Source organism: Schistocerca americana, chromosome 2 (genome assembly GCF_021461395.2).
Source record: "Schistocerca americana isolate TAMUIC-IGC-003095 chromosome 2, iqSchAmer2.1, whole genome shotgun sequence".
NCBI classification, from domain to species: Eukaryota; Metazoa; Arthropoda; class Insecta; order Orthoptera; family Acrididae; genus Schistocerca; species Schistocerca americana.
Genome location: NC_060120.1, coordinates 226441665 through 226457091, shown reverse-complemented (window position 1 = coordinate 226457091; position 15427 = coordinate 226441665).

Genomic DNA, 15427 nt, shown 5'->3' with positions numbered 1-15427 from the left:
CTACTCATGTAACTGTTGCTATAACTATTTTTTTTCTCAACAGTAAAATAAAGAAAAGTAAGTAAGTAAAGATTTGGCTGGAGAATAGAAGGGGAAATGATTTTAGGTTGTAGTCAAAATTTCCGTTAGAGGCTTTTAGACATTATGTGTTATTGGGCAAATGATCAAAAACTTTTTTGATACGTACTTAACTCCTTTCTGAGCCATTGACACCTTAATGATTTTCCTACGGCGGGACCGTAGTCACGCAGGACTTTCTGAAATAAATTTCCGTCATTCGACTGTCAGTTACTGTTGATTTATTTCACACAATCACGATTTCGGCTTTTAACCCTTCTTAAGTGTTTGTTGAATTATCACAATGTACTGAGGTGACAAAAGTCATGGGATAGCTCCTAATGTCGTGTCGGACCTCCTTTTACCCAGCGTACTGCTCCAACTTGACGTGTCATGGAGTCAACAAGTCGTTGGAAGTCCCCTGCCAAAATACGGAGTCATGCTACCTCTGTAGCCAACCATAATTGTGGAATTGACGGTGCGGGATTTTGTGCACGAACTGACATCTCTATTATGTCTCACAAATGTTCGATAGGATTCATGTCGGGCCCTCTGGGTGGCGAAATCATTCGCTCCAATTGTCCACAATGTTCTTCAGACCAATCGCAAACAATTGTGACGCGCTTTATGTGGCCCATTGGCATCCATAAAAATTTCGTTTTGAAGTCCATGAATGGCTGCAAATAGTCTCCAAGTAGGAGGACATAACCATTTAAAATCAATTATAGGTTCAAGTTGGATCAGAAGACTATGTTTACATGGAATATACCGATATTCCATGTAAACATAGTCAACACCAATATGCACCAACCACCAGCTTGCACAATGCCTTGTTCATAGCCTGGGTCCATGACTTCATGGGGTCCGCGCCACACTAGAACCCTACCATCAGCTCTTACCAACAGAAAGCGGAACTCATGTGACCGGACCATGGTTTTCTAGTCGTCTATGGTCCAACCGACACGATCACGAGCTCATGAGAAGCGTTGCACGCTACATCGTGCTGTTAGCTCGCACCGGTCTCTGCAGCCATAGCCCATTAAAAGCCAAATTTCGCCGCACTGTAATAACGATACATTCCTCATACACCCTACAATGATTCCTCCGGTGATTTGCTCAGCATGAATTGTCTTCTAGCATTGACAACTCTACAGAAACGCCACCACTCTTGCTTATTAAGTGAGGGCCACAGGTCACTGCGTTGTCCATGGTGGGACATAATGCCTAAAATTTGGTGTTCTCGCTTTCCTCTTGACACAATGGATCTCGGAGTATTGATTTCCCGAACGATTTCCGAAACTGAATGTCCCATGCGTCTAGTTCCAACAACCATTCCGCTTTCAAAGTCTATTAATTCCCGTCTTGCGGCCATAACCACATCGGAAACCGTTTCACATGAACCAACCGAGTACAAATGCCAGCACCGCAATGCACTGGTCTTTCATACCTCGTCTACGAGATACTACCGCCGTCTGTATATGTGCATATCGCTATTCTTTTTCTCACCTCAGTGTATACCTGCAATCCCATATATGTCTGACGTGTCTATGTGGCATTTCATCGTAGAACAAACACATTTCTGGTCTTATAAAGCAATTGTGGTATTTTTCTCGTATTACAGGATATGGGTACACATCGAAGATACGTAATATGGCTGACATTGAGCACTGAGAATAATCACTAGTACACGAAATGGTGTATTTAACAGCCAATACATTGCTGTGAGCAGCATTCTTCACATCATTGCATCAACTCGCACTGTTGTGGAAGACGCAGTTCAGGACGGTGATGACTCTGATGTGACTCATTCAGATTACCCCCTACATAAAGTATATTTCAACGCTATCTTTGGCCAAGTGTTGCCCTTTCCTCTGCATCTTCATTATGAGTACGTCGTAGACACTTCCGTCTCCTAAGACAATAACTTACATTTTCAGAATTTTGCCCGCATGCGCTTCTGGTACTCTACCATGCCTCAACTGATCGCTTAAAGTCACCGGATCTTAATCCCGTAGAAATTATCTGAACCATCTGCAAAGCGAGTAGAACATTGCCATCATCGTTCACTCTGTTTAGTAGCTCCACGGGATCTAACCGTCAATGAGCGGCTTCAGCTGGGTATTGAACACCTGAATAAACTTGTGGACTCTTTTTCCTAGCACAACGGAAGTATTAAGCAAGGCTATAGGCAGCAGGCTGTTGCATCTGAAGAAGGATTTCTTCATATATTGGCAAAAAATGTTTGAAAGTTTGGACCTCTGTCAACGGTACATAAAGAAATACCGGAGAAACGGTATTTGTAGAGTGTAGAAGAATCGTTGGATATTAAGTTTCCAGATTACTTATGAAATGATAAAGTTCCAGGAGAAACACAATATATCCACGAAAATGCCTGTCTAGAGGACTAGACATTTCTATGTAAATGTGAATACCTATTGTCACCATAAATCCGCAAGCACCCAGCATGTACGACTGATGTGTATTACAAACATCGTCGGTCAATGATACGACACACTTTGCTCAGAAACAGCTATCTGGATTTTGTGAAAATAAAATACAATCAATATGTTGGTAAAAATATTAGTCTAAACTGAGGTTAACAGGAATGCAGAAAAATAATGTTACAGTAACTGGAGTTTCTGAAAATTGACATGTACAGAGTGTTTTAAAGTGTTAGCAATTAACTTCTAGGAATGATATATCACGTCGTGGGAAACATTTGTTTGAGAGGAAACATTCTCTGACGCTTTTCAGCGACGCTAGGCACGTTGTAGGCTGGCTTTCCCTGCTGGAGGCCCCAGGCATAGGCACTCCGCGATGATTATATGCACTGTGTGCTGCCTATCACCCAAATCATCATTTGTTCCATGTGAAAGGCAGAAGGTCGAACCATTAGAAAAGTTCTCGATTAACTTCTTAAATATCTTTCTTAGCTTAGAGACACTCGTGGTTTTGTTGTCGAAAATCGGTCTATCAATTTACTGGTCTATGTTGTATACTTCGCACCTGGTCAGTAGAAACAAGTAGTATGTTAGTATAACTTTGTCCCACGGCCAGCGAATACTGAAGGATACTTAGAGTCACAAGGAAGCGTCAGCGTATGTTTAATGTCTAACAGAACTTGTTCCTCGTGACGATATCTATCATCCCAAGACGTTTCTCACAAAGACCTAGAAACACAGTTTATGTATGGGATACCCAAAAATTATTGCAGAGGGTGTCTTGAGGAACAAATCGATGATAGGCACCTGTGTTCAGAAACGTCATCTAATGACACTACAGAGCGTCGGAGTTATAGACCCCAGCGCCTGCCATTAGCCCACTCCTTTGGCAGCAAACGTGACTATGTATGCCGATGGGCCGTAGGCGGAACGTCTCGTAATGTTGGTTTTCTTCAATGATCGCGATTCATTGTCACGATCGCCAGTGAAGAAAGTGGAGCTACTCGCTGTGTGGAAAGGCCTTGTCTCCTGTGAATGCAGTGCTCTGTTCTGTCGGTGGATATCGGTATTGGACATGAGTTTCCATCCACATTTTATTTTTCTTGTGGAACCCTCTAAAATTACCATTGTTGTTCGGTATACATGTTCAAAACTGCAGATGGAAGCCCACCAAGGAAATAGATCATCATATCAATGGGAAGCAAGCCTTTCTCTGCAGCTAGCTCTGGTGTCAAAACGTCGATGATCTGCAACGTCATTGGATGAAATTTTCGGACACGCTTTCCTATCCTCAATTTGTTCCTCATGATACCTTATACAGCCCCTCGAATTTTATCACAAGATTCCTGTGACATCCTGTATAAGGTAAGCCCCGCCCTGTATAAGGTAAGCCCCGCCCACAGGCCCTGATGGGTCCATTGGTACCCTACCGATCGTCAAGTCATCCTCTGCCAGTTGAGTCACTGGATGAAATATGGAGGGGTGTGGAATCAGCACACGGCTCTCCCACCCACTGTCAGCTTTTGTGACCTGGAGCTCACAGTCAAGTTGCTCATCAGTTGGCATCACGAGGCTGAGTGCATGCTTTTCCACTCTTCCCACCAAGGAAAAATCTCTGGCAATACCGTAAGATGAATTCTGGTCCTCCACACGGCAGTCAGCGTGCTGATCACTACCTAGGGTGCCGCAGCTATAGGTACCATTAAATTTACTGAAAAAACCTCGAAGTGAACTACCTTATTTCTGCTCTTGTCTAAATACAGCTTGAAGTTATTGCGCTATGACAAGATTCATTTTTTCTTAGCTACCTTAACAATATGTACATGAGTATTAGACTTATGGTTAGTATTTAGGTATTACTGTTTTTGGCATAGCTGTCATGTCGCATTTCCCTACACATTTATTTATTACGTGCACGAATAACTGTTTCTGAGCGAAGTATGTTATATCTTTTAGTGACGATCTTCGTAATATGTATCAGTGGCACATCACATGCGGGATGACTGCGAATTTATGGTGGCATTAAGAATTCATAGTGAGAAGTGAGAAATCTGTGGCCAATACACAATAAAAATAGAAGCTGCCAGGTGCATATTTACTAAAATGGTGCCCATACTGTCGCAAGCCGCGACCCAACATCACACTGCGAAAATAAATATCAAACTTCTGCGTCGCCCCAACTGAAGATGAACCTGAGAAGGTGCCCAAACGACTTTACGGAAATAATAAAATATTTAAAAAAGTGACTGGCTGCAGATTTCTGCATTTATATTCCATACACACTCGCGGTTTATAGGTGATCGATAATGGATCAGTTCAATCAGAGAATCACCTAGATATTTACTGTTGCTTTCAACGAGAGATTTGCCAGCATTTAACACACTTACTGGCTTGTAACGTCTCTCGGTTCTCTACAGATGTTATTTGCAGACAGTGCATTAAGTTTATCCGAAAACAACTGCATATTGTGTGTCGGGTTTGCCTGGCTCTTAGCGGGAAAGTTGTTGAAATGACTAGTGATTGGCTTCCCAGGTAGAGCTCCCTCTTTCATTTAAGCGGTCATTTTTGTAGTTGAGAGAACTGTACAAGGCGTTTCCAAAACTTGCACCCGATATCACAAGACTGTATCTTTTACATGAATGATGCGATAATCCTAAATTGCGTTTCGAACTCTTTTTTCGAAAGAACTTTCCGATTTTACAAATGTATTTCCTTTACCTGCAGGCACACACATCTTCGAGATACTTTCTACAATACAGTTTGGCTGATCTACCTTTTAAAAACATCCAGTTTGCCCTTCGCTGAACGTACAACACTCCTTACAACTATAGTCATTCTCATGTCATACTGCTGCAGGGCGTGTCTGGAGTTCACTGACTACTGTTGCTCTGCAGGGTCACAGTTCGTCTGAAGTTAGTGTAAGGAGAGGCACGTAGATGTAGTCTTTCATAGATCAGTCCCCCCCCCCTCCCTCCCCCACGAAAAGCACCTTTGAGGACAGTGGTGCATTGCGAAAGCGCTGTGCTCTTTACGGCTGCTCCATTGTTAAAGCACTTCCTTGTTGTGAAATACACTTAAATGCAGGTTCCAGTACGGTGGTTTGAAGTCCAACCAAAAAGTGAAATTTCCGGCATGGTTTCGCAACTCTGAAAAAAGAAGAAAAAAAAAGAAACAGAAGGACAAGTGAGCTATCAGGGGTACCTCTACCAGCGACGATAGGCATCGGCAATTTAAAAAAGGCGTCGAGGTTACCACTTAGTTTCCATGCGTAACTTAAAATACACCGCAGATTCCTTTATTCACTAATGTAGAAGCCATTTTTCCTAGGTCATGAGTCTCTTTCCCTGTGGCTGCCTCTTTGTCTCATAAAAGTACTTCCACCCGACTCCCTGAATTCCATGTGGGATGTATTCAAATCTCTGTCTCTCCCTACAGCTTTTATCGTCCACAGCTCCCGCTACTATCATCATAGTTATTTACTGATGACTTTACACATTCCGTATCATTCTGCTCTTTCTTTCCTCAATATTTCCCATACGTTTCTCTCTTCGTCAATTCTGGGGAGAAAATCATCATTTTTTATGAAACACATGATTTTCGGCACTGACTGAAGCCACACGAACCTAATATTCCTGTTCTCTTCTTTTTCGGTGTTCCAAAGGCCCATAATTCACTTCCACACAATACTTTATCCCAGTCGTACTTTCTCAGAAAGAAGTTCCCCAAGTTAGTCCTTTGTTTCATCGAAGTAGATTTCTTATTGGAGAAAAATACCCTCTTTACCTCTTTTTGTGTGTTTCTTATATTCTCCTTGCTTCGTCCGTCATGTGAAAATTTGCTTCCAATGTAGAAGAATTCCTTCATTGTGTTCGCCGACACTGATTTTAAGTTCGTCGCTGATCTCATTTCTGATATTGCTTATCACTTTTTGTTTCTTTGGCTTTACTCTCAATTCACATTCTTTGGAAATTGTTCTGTTCACTTCTTCCAACAGCTACTGTAATTCTTCTCAATTTCTTTGATTTATGTCATTGCTTCCTCGACATGCAAATCGAACAGTGTAAGGAACGACTGCATCCCTGTCGTACACCACTTTTAATTTGTGCACATCGTTCCACATCTAGTATTCTTAATATTTAATTCTTGGTTCTTGTATATAATATAGACCAGATGTTACCCGCGGCTACAGTCGCGTATCAGTTGTTTTTTTATGATGAGTGATGGTGAATTAGTAAGTTACTATACGAACTATAACGGCCGATCTCCCACTTACCCCTACGTACGATGCAACACGCTCAACATAGCTGTCGGGCAGTGTGTGAGGAGAGGTGTGAGCAGGAGCTACTCGTGCTATTGAAGTAGCTGTGCATTATGTAGTCTGCGCAGCACTCTGTGAAAACATTTTACTTCAGTTCTATTTCCAGAAGTGAGCTGGAGTGTAAATAACGCCAATACAGTGTAAGAGAAACTGCAAAAAGACAAATACTACAAAGTGTATATGCGTAACCAAGTTTTTCTCGAAATCAGACTCCACTAACAAAGAGCGAAGAAGCAGTGGGTTATGGAATATGTTAACATGAGGGAGGAACGCCGTAAGTAAATGGCAAGCCACTTTTATAAAGAAATACTGTTTTTAATCTAAAGTAACGAAAAGTGTACAAACATATGTATCCATATTTGAAGAGTGAGCACAGAAGATGCTTTGTAAATAAAACCGGAACGTGTCTGGTATAAAAGTCTCTTTAATTAAATGCTGTGATCTTAGGAAAGAGAACTCGATATCAAGACTAAATAGCTTTCTCAAAGAATAAATATTTTCCATAAATCGTGTAATATTATTAAAAGCAATAAATATCTTGTACTACACACTCTCTACTGTAGCTTGTGGTCTTCCTCAAGGATAAAGCCTTCTCCATACCAAATTTCACTGAAATCGGTTCAGCAGTTTAGTCGTGAAAACGAAACAGACAGAGTAACTTTCGCATTTATACCATTAGTAGGAACTACCCCTTTTCCCTATAACTCACACCTGTTTTCAATAGAATTTGAAACTCCTTGCACCATTGTACAGCCTTGAGCTCTTATTCTGACTCTATAAATCCCATGAACGTGTCTTGAATTTTGTTGTGTCTTGCACTGATTATCAAGCTCAGTGTCAGATCTGCGGCCGTGGTGCCTTTATTTTTCCTAAACCTTATCGATTGTCATTTAACACATGGTGGTTTTATTTTTCCTAAAGCCTATCGATTGTCATTTAACACATTTTCAATTTTTTTTTTTATTCTCCTGCTCAATCTTCTTGTCATTAACTTGAATGCGTAATCCGTTAGCTGATTGTACGATATTGTTCTGCCATCTTCGGGATGATGTGAATGATAATTTTCCGACCGTCTGATTCTATGTCTATAGTCTCACATCTTAAACAGAAGCTTAGAGGCCTTCTGTATCGTCTTGAAATCTATTCGCTCTCTGCTGTCAACCGCGAAGTTCGTTTTGAACTTTTAATGTTAATGTTATTGCTTTTAGTTTCACCAAAGATTATTTTCATTTTTCCATACTGAGGTCATGTACTTACAACTTTTTTCTTCACATATTTCCTACAGCTGTTTCGCTTTAGCTTCTCTGCTCTTCCTATTGACCACATTTGTAAATTATTCATATTTCTGTAGTCATGTCTTTTGGTGAACATTTTAACTACTTTTTTTCAAATATGACTTGGATTACTTCTTTTATTGGCTACGGCTTCTTCCCAGTTACCTTCCTTCTGCCTATATTTTTCTGTCCATCCTCCGTTATTTCCCTTTGTAGATATGATCATTCCTCTTTGACTAAGCAGAGAACTTCTAATACACGTCATCAGTTCCTTCCACTTGATTCCTGATGATTCTGAACGACAGAGTCTTCATCGTTACTGAATTGTGAACTGATTCTGTGAATGTTCCCAGCTATCATTACATTCCAGAATCTGACCTCTTAGCAACAAATAATCGTGAAAAAATAACAAACATCAAAACAGATACAGGGTTGTCGTAGCGAGACTGAATACCGTAACTCCCAACTCTACCAAAAATAAAGGAAAAATATATCTATTCAAGAATATAGATAAAAATTCGCTTGGCACCTTCCTGAGAGGGAACCTTCTCTCCTTCCAAATTCACAATCTAAGTGCAGACCAGATGTGGCTTGAATTCAGAGAAATAGTATTGACATCAATTGATAGATTTGTACCAAATAAATTAACAAACTACGGATCTGAAACACACGATACACAAAACAGACCAGAAGGCTGTTGCAGAAACAACTGAAAGAAGCATGCCAATTTTAAATAAACACAATATCTCCAAATTGCCGATCTTTTACAGAAGCTCAAAATTTATCGCGTTCTTCAATGCGAGATGTTTATAATAGTTTCCACAACGAGATTTTGTATAGAAACCTGGCAGAAAATCCTAAGAGATGCTGCTCGCATATGAAGTACGCTAGCGGAAAGACAGTCAATGCCTTCTCTGCGCGATAGCAATGGAAATACTATCGATGACAATGCTTTTAAAGCAGATGTACTGAACACGACCGTCCGAAATTCCTTCACGAAAACAGACGAAGTAAATATTCCAGAAGTCGAATCGAGAACAACTGCCAACATGAGTAGCTTAGAAGTAGATATCCTCGGAGTGGTGTAGCAACTTAAATCACTTAATAATAGTAAGTCTTCCAGCCAAGTAATTATACCAGTTAGGTTCCTTACAGAGTGTGATCATGCAATTACCTCATACTTAACAGTCACATGGAACAGCTTGCTAGGCGAAATATCAGTACCCAAAGGCTGGAAAGCTGCACAGCTTACACCAATATTCAAGAAAAGTAGTAGGAGTAATCCACTAAATTACTCTGTACCTCATAAGCTGGTTGTAATCAGATTCCGTGCTTATGGAATGCTGTCTCAGTTATGCAACTGGATTCGCGTTTTCCTGTCAGAGATACCACAGTTCGTAGTAATTGACGGAAAGTCATCAAGTAAGACAGAATGATTTCTAGCGTTCCCGAAGGTCGTGTTTTAGGCGCTCTGTTGTTTCTTACACAAGTAAGCGATTTAGGAGAAAACCTTAGATTTTTTGCAGACGATCCTGTCGTTTATACTCTAGTAAAGTCATCAGAAGACCAAAACCAACTGCAAAACGATTCAGATAAGATATCTGCAATTGGCAATTTACCCTAAATAATGAAATATGTGAGGTCATCGACATGAGTGCTAAAAGGAATCCGCTAAACTTCGGTTACGCGGTAAATGAAACAAAATTGGAGCCCGTGAATTCAACGAAATACTTGATAATTACAATTACGTGCAACTTAAATTGGAAAGAACGCATAGAAAACGTTGTGGGGAAGGCAAACCAAGGACTGCATTTTATTGGCGTAACACTTAGAAAGGACAACCGATCTACTAAAGAGACTGCGTTCACTACGCTTGTCCGTCCTCTTTTGAGTACCGCTGCACAGTGTGGGGTCCTTACCATACAGAATTAACGGAGTACATCGGGAAATTCAAAGCAGGGCACCACGTTTAGTCTTATCGAGAAATTGGGAGAGAGTGTGACAGACATGATACAGGATTTGGGATGGGCGTCATTAAAACAAAGACACATCTCGCTGCGGCGGGCTCTTCTCGCGAAATTTCAATCACTAACTTTTTCTTCCAATCACGAAAATATTTTTCAATGCCGACCTACACAGGGAGAAACGATCATCATAATAAAATAAGGGAAATCAGAGCTCGAAGGAAATATAGCCGTTCGGTTCTTCCGCGCTTGTTCGAGAGTGGAATAATAGAGAATTATTGTGATTCGTTGAACACTCCGACAGGCATTTATAAAGTATCCATGTAAATACAGCTGTAGAGGTTGATGCATCTGATTTCGTAATCTCTGTCTCAGTATGAAGTAGCTCAGGTGATACCTCCCTATTGCTCCGGCCCTTGTCCATCTCATACCCTTGAAGTGTTTGATCAGTGTGCTTGCTATTACTGTCATCTTCCTCATGTCTCTTTCTTACTAACTCTTCTCTCCTAACTGTCCTTTCTATCACTTTTACCTACGAAAGCGTTTGAATCACCATGACTATTATATTTCTCTCTCCCTTTACATATTCAATTACGCATTTCTTTTTCTGGTGACGTCTGTGCTGCCTTACTGTCGATTTTGATGAGAACATGTAACACTCCGGTTTATTCTACTGACTTATCCCGCTCGATCGAGATCTGATAGCAGCCCAAAACAGATATTAATTAATGTGACCGTGTACCTAATGGGGCTGGCAATCGGATTGGACTGCTACGGAGTCGTTACGTTCCATTTTGTCCTTCTCGAAAGCTGCAATAATGAATGTCTGGTGCCAAGAAGAACAGCAACACAGCTTCATTAATCAACAACCTATATTTATCACCAAAAACACAACGTAAGGAGACAGCCACTGCCTTCGTCGTACAGAATTAATAACGGCTAATCACAGCACAGGCCCTTTCGTTATTCGTTATCGTCACACGCAATTTCAATCACTGTAATCCCACACTACAATCCAACACTGCAATTCAACACTGCAATCCAAATGATGCCGGCGCGGTAGACGCGTAATTACAAATATCGGCACAAAATATCACTGAATCACACTAGTAAGTATACTTTTTCACTTTCCCGTACATTTCTAACACAAAGGGGTTAAACCACGGCGATGGCCACTCCCTTTGTCGGTACGGTCTTGCATTCCAGCAACAGACCTCCACCCGGCTCGGCCCGCAGCGCGTACCACACTCTACAACTATCTCAACACTCGCTCTCGCTCTCGCCACCCGACGCACACTATCAATTGTTTGTCCTGTCGACCTGTGCTGTCGCAAAACTTATAGTAAGGGCCTACGGACCCCTTACAAACAGTCTTATCATTTAAGTGTTCACTGCAACTCCCATCCTGTTCATAGCGAATTCTACTCCCACTACACCAAATTATGCTGCTATTATATTACCTTAAATTCATTTAACCAGAAATCGACCTGTCCTTCCAACTTCACTCCATGGAACCCCACCGTACCCAGACTGAGCCTTTACATTCCCTTCTTGATAATTCTTAGCTTCCCATTCTCACTTACACTCTTGATATCCCACTCTGCTACCCGTAGAATGTTGCGCTTTCATTGGTTATTCAATATCTTTCTTATAGGCAATACAGTTGAAGAGGAATGGACATCTCTAAAAAGGGCCATCACAGAAGTTGGGAAGGAAAACAGTTACAAAGAAGGTAGCTGCGAAGAAACCATGGGTAACAGAAGAAATACTTCAGTTGACTGATGAAAGGAGGAAGTACAAACATATTCCGGGAAAATCAGGAATACAGAAATACAAGTCGCTGAGGAATGAAATAAATAGGAAGTGCAGGGAAGCTAAGACGAAATGGCTGCAGGAAAAATGTGAAGACATCGAAAAAGATATGGTTGTCGGAAGGACGGACTCAGCATACAGGAAAGTCAAAACAACCTTTGGTGACATTAAAAGCAACGGTGGTAATATTAAGAGTGCAACGGGAATTCCACTGTTAAATGCAGAGCAGAGAGCAGATAGGTGGAAAGAATACATTGAAAGCCTCTATGAGGGTGAAGATTTGTCTGATGTGACAGAAGAAGAAACAGGAGTCGATTTAGAAGAGAGAGGGGCTCCAGTATTAGAATTGGAATTAAAAAGAGCTTTGGAGGACTTACGGTCAAATAAGGCAGAAGGGATAGATAACATTCCATCAGAATTTCTAAAATCATTGGGGGAAGTGGCAACAAAACGACTATTCACGTTGGTGTGTAGAATATATGAGTCTGGCGACATACCATCTGACTTTCGGGAAAGCATCATCCACACAATTCCGAAGACGGCAAGAGCTGACAAGTGCGAGAATTATCGCACAATCAGCTTAACAGCTCATGCATCGAAGCTGCTTACAAGAATAATATACAGAAGAATGGAAAAGAAAATTGAGAATGCGCTAGGTGACGATCAGTTTGGCTTTAGGAAAAGTAAAGGGACGAGAGAGGCAATTCTGACGTTACGGCTAATAATGGAAGCAAGGCTAAAGAAAAATCAATACACTTTCATAGGATTTGTCGACCTGGAAAAAGCGTTCGACAATATAAAATGGTGCAAGCTGTTCGAGATTCTGAAAAAAGTAGGGGTAAGCTATAGGGAGAGACGGGTCATATACAATACGTACAACAACCAAGAGGGAATAATAAGAGTGGACGATCAAGAACTAAGAAGGGTGTAAGACAAGGCTGTAGCCTTTCGCCCCTACTCTTCAATCTGTACATCGAGGAAGCAATGATGGAAATAAAAGAAAGGTTCAGGTGAGGAATTAAAATACAAGGTGAAAGGATATCAATGATACGAATCGCTGATGACATTGCTATCCTGAGTGAAAGAGAAGAAGAATTAAATGATCTGCTGAATGGAATGAACAGTCTAATGAGTACACAGTGTGGTTTGAGAGTAAATCGGAGAAAGACGAAGGTAATGAGAAGTAGTAGAAACGAGAACAGCGAGAAACTTAACGTCAGGATTGATGGTCACGAAGTCAATGAAGTTAAGGAATTCTGCTACCTAGGCAGTAAAATAACCAATGACGGACGGAGCAAGGAGGACATCAAAAGCAGTCTCGCTACGGCAAAAAAGGCATTTCTGGCCAAGAGAAGTCTACTAATATCAAATACCGGTCTTAATTTGAGGAAGAAATTTCTGAGGATGTACGTCTGGAGTACAGCATTGTATGGTAGTGAAACATGGATTGTGGGAAAACCAGAACAGGAGAGAATCGAAGCATTTGAGATGTGGTGCTATAGACGAATGTTGAAAATTGGGTGGACTGCTAAGGTAAGGAATGAGGAGGTTCTACGCAGAATCGGAGAGGAAAGGAATATGTGGAAAACACTGATAAGGAGGAGGGACAGGATGATAGGACATCTGCTAAGACATGAGGGAATGACTTCCATGGTACTAGAGGGAGCTGTAGAGGGCAAAAACTGTAGAGGAAGGCAGAGATTGGAATACTTCAAGCAAATAATTGAGGACGTAGGTTGCAAGTGCTACTCTGAAATGAAGAGGTTAGCACAGGAAAGGAATTCGTGGCGGGCCGCATCAAACCAATCAGTAGACTGATGACCAAAAAAAAAAATGTCACCTCCCCTCTGGCAGTCCTTTCTCGGAGATCCGAGTGGAGGACTAATTCTGAATTCTTCTCCAGTGGAGGGGTCATCATGACACTTTATTTTCAATTACAGGCTACACATTCTGTGGATACATTCTTTTTGTCTTTAATGTAGTGTTTTCCATCGAATGCTGCAGCCTTACACGATTGATTACTGCTGATGCTCCTAGCTTTAAGGATAGGTTGCCTACCCAAGGGAAAGAGTGTGGTCCGAGCCTCTGTCTGCTCCTTCGCTTTGTTTGTCAGGGTCGCTGGCAGCAAAAGGCTAAATTCCTGTATCGTATATATTCTGCCAGCATAGCACAAGACCTTTGTTTAAAATTTCAATCGTAGTTTGGTTCCAACCCATGCCCTAGTCAGTTCGAGTAGAATTCAAAGACGCTACCTCAAAAATTCACTGCAGGGTAATCATGTGAAGTCGACTGAATGTTTCTGAAACATTAAAATTCAGTAAAACAGTCTCGATAGCAACAAAAGTTTATTTACTTTGGTGACAGATTTCGTTCTGTAATGTACACTATTTTCAGGACGTAAGCACCACGATGACGGAGGCAGGTGACGTCCCGTATTCTTACGAAATTGCTCCGTTCATCGCCACCAGCCGCCTTCAAGGTGCTTACAGCTTAATGATGATCTGAATTATAGACCGAAACCGGATGCCAACATAAATAAACATCTGTTGTGATCGAAACTGTTTTGCTGAAAATAACATTTTTATATCGATCACTGTTCACTCTCAATTGATAGGCTTCTTTTTAAAGTTTTCGAAACACCCTTTAAATTCGAGGAATATACCTTTCTGACAGAAACATCGTAGTCTTCCTTCGCAACGTTCGTAAGTTTAGTAAGAGTAAACGGAACAACAAAAATGCTGGGAGGCACAACTTGACGAATTCTCTAATGGTGTTCTCTAGAGGAAGAATGTCACCGCAACTGTTTGATCAATATCTCTGGATATCAAAAACAATTAAGTTGCCCTAGTGGATGAAAACATCACTAGCAAGTTAACTGTTGGCCGAAATAAAAAAAACATTAAAAAATCAAAAAATGTATATGAAAAATAAGCTTAACATCGGCTAGTAAATTCAAAAACGCTTTGCCGTGCAAAACTTTGTTGCCTAGGTACTAAACGATATTTCTCAACTCATTCAGTTTTACATGCACAGAAAACTTTCAAGAGGGCTCCGTAATTAACGAGGTGAATGCGAAGTAGCAACTCCTTTCAGATTCGTTGGGAAAACTAGCGGCTTTAAACGCAACGACTTTCAGCAAATACGCCTGGAGGTGAGTGGCCCGCAATGGATGTGATGAAATTATTTTCGTCGTTTGCGGTCTGTTACAGCTTTCAGCGGGTGAAGTGGACTCTTCCAGTTCAGATACGATTTTCTAGAGAGTTTACAATTCGGTGAGGTCACTGAGTTCCTTAATGTGGCAGAGTGCACTGCAGTGTGTAAACGTCCGAGCGTTACGCATTTATAACCTTATCTCTGAGCTGTGAGCAAACAAGATGAAATTTCTTACGCTTTAACAGAGTATATACCGCGCTGAAAGTCTGCGGAAAACAGAAACTGTATGTAGGAGTGGGATTGAAACCCGGACATATATCTTTCACAGCAAGTCTACTCCGATTTAAAAAGCTGGGCAAGCACTGGAAGGTCAGGGTGGCAGTTTGACCAGGGTCGGTTCAAGGTACT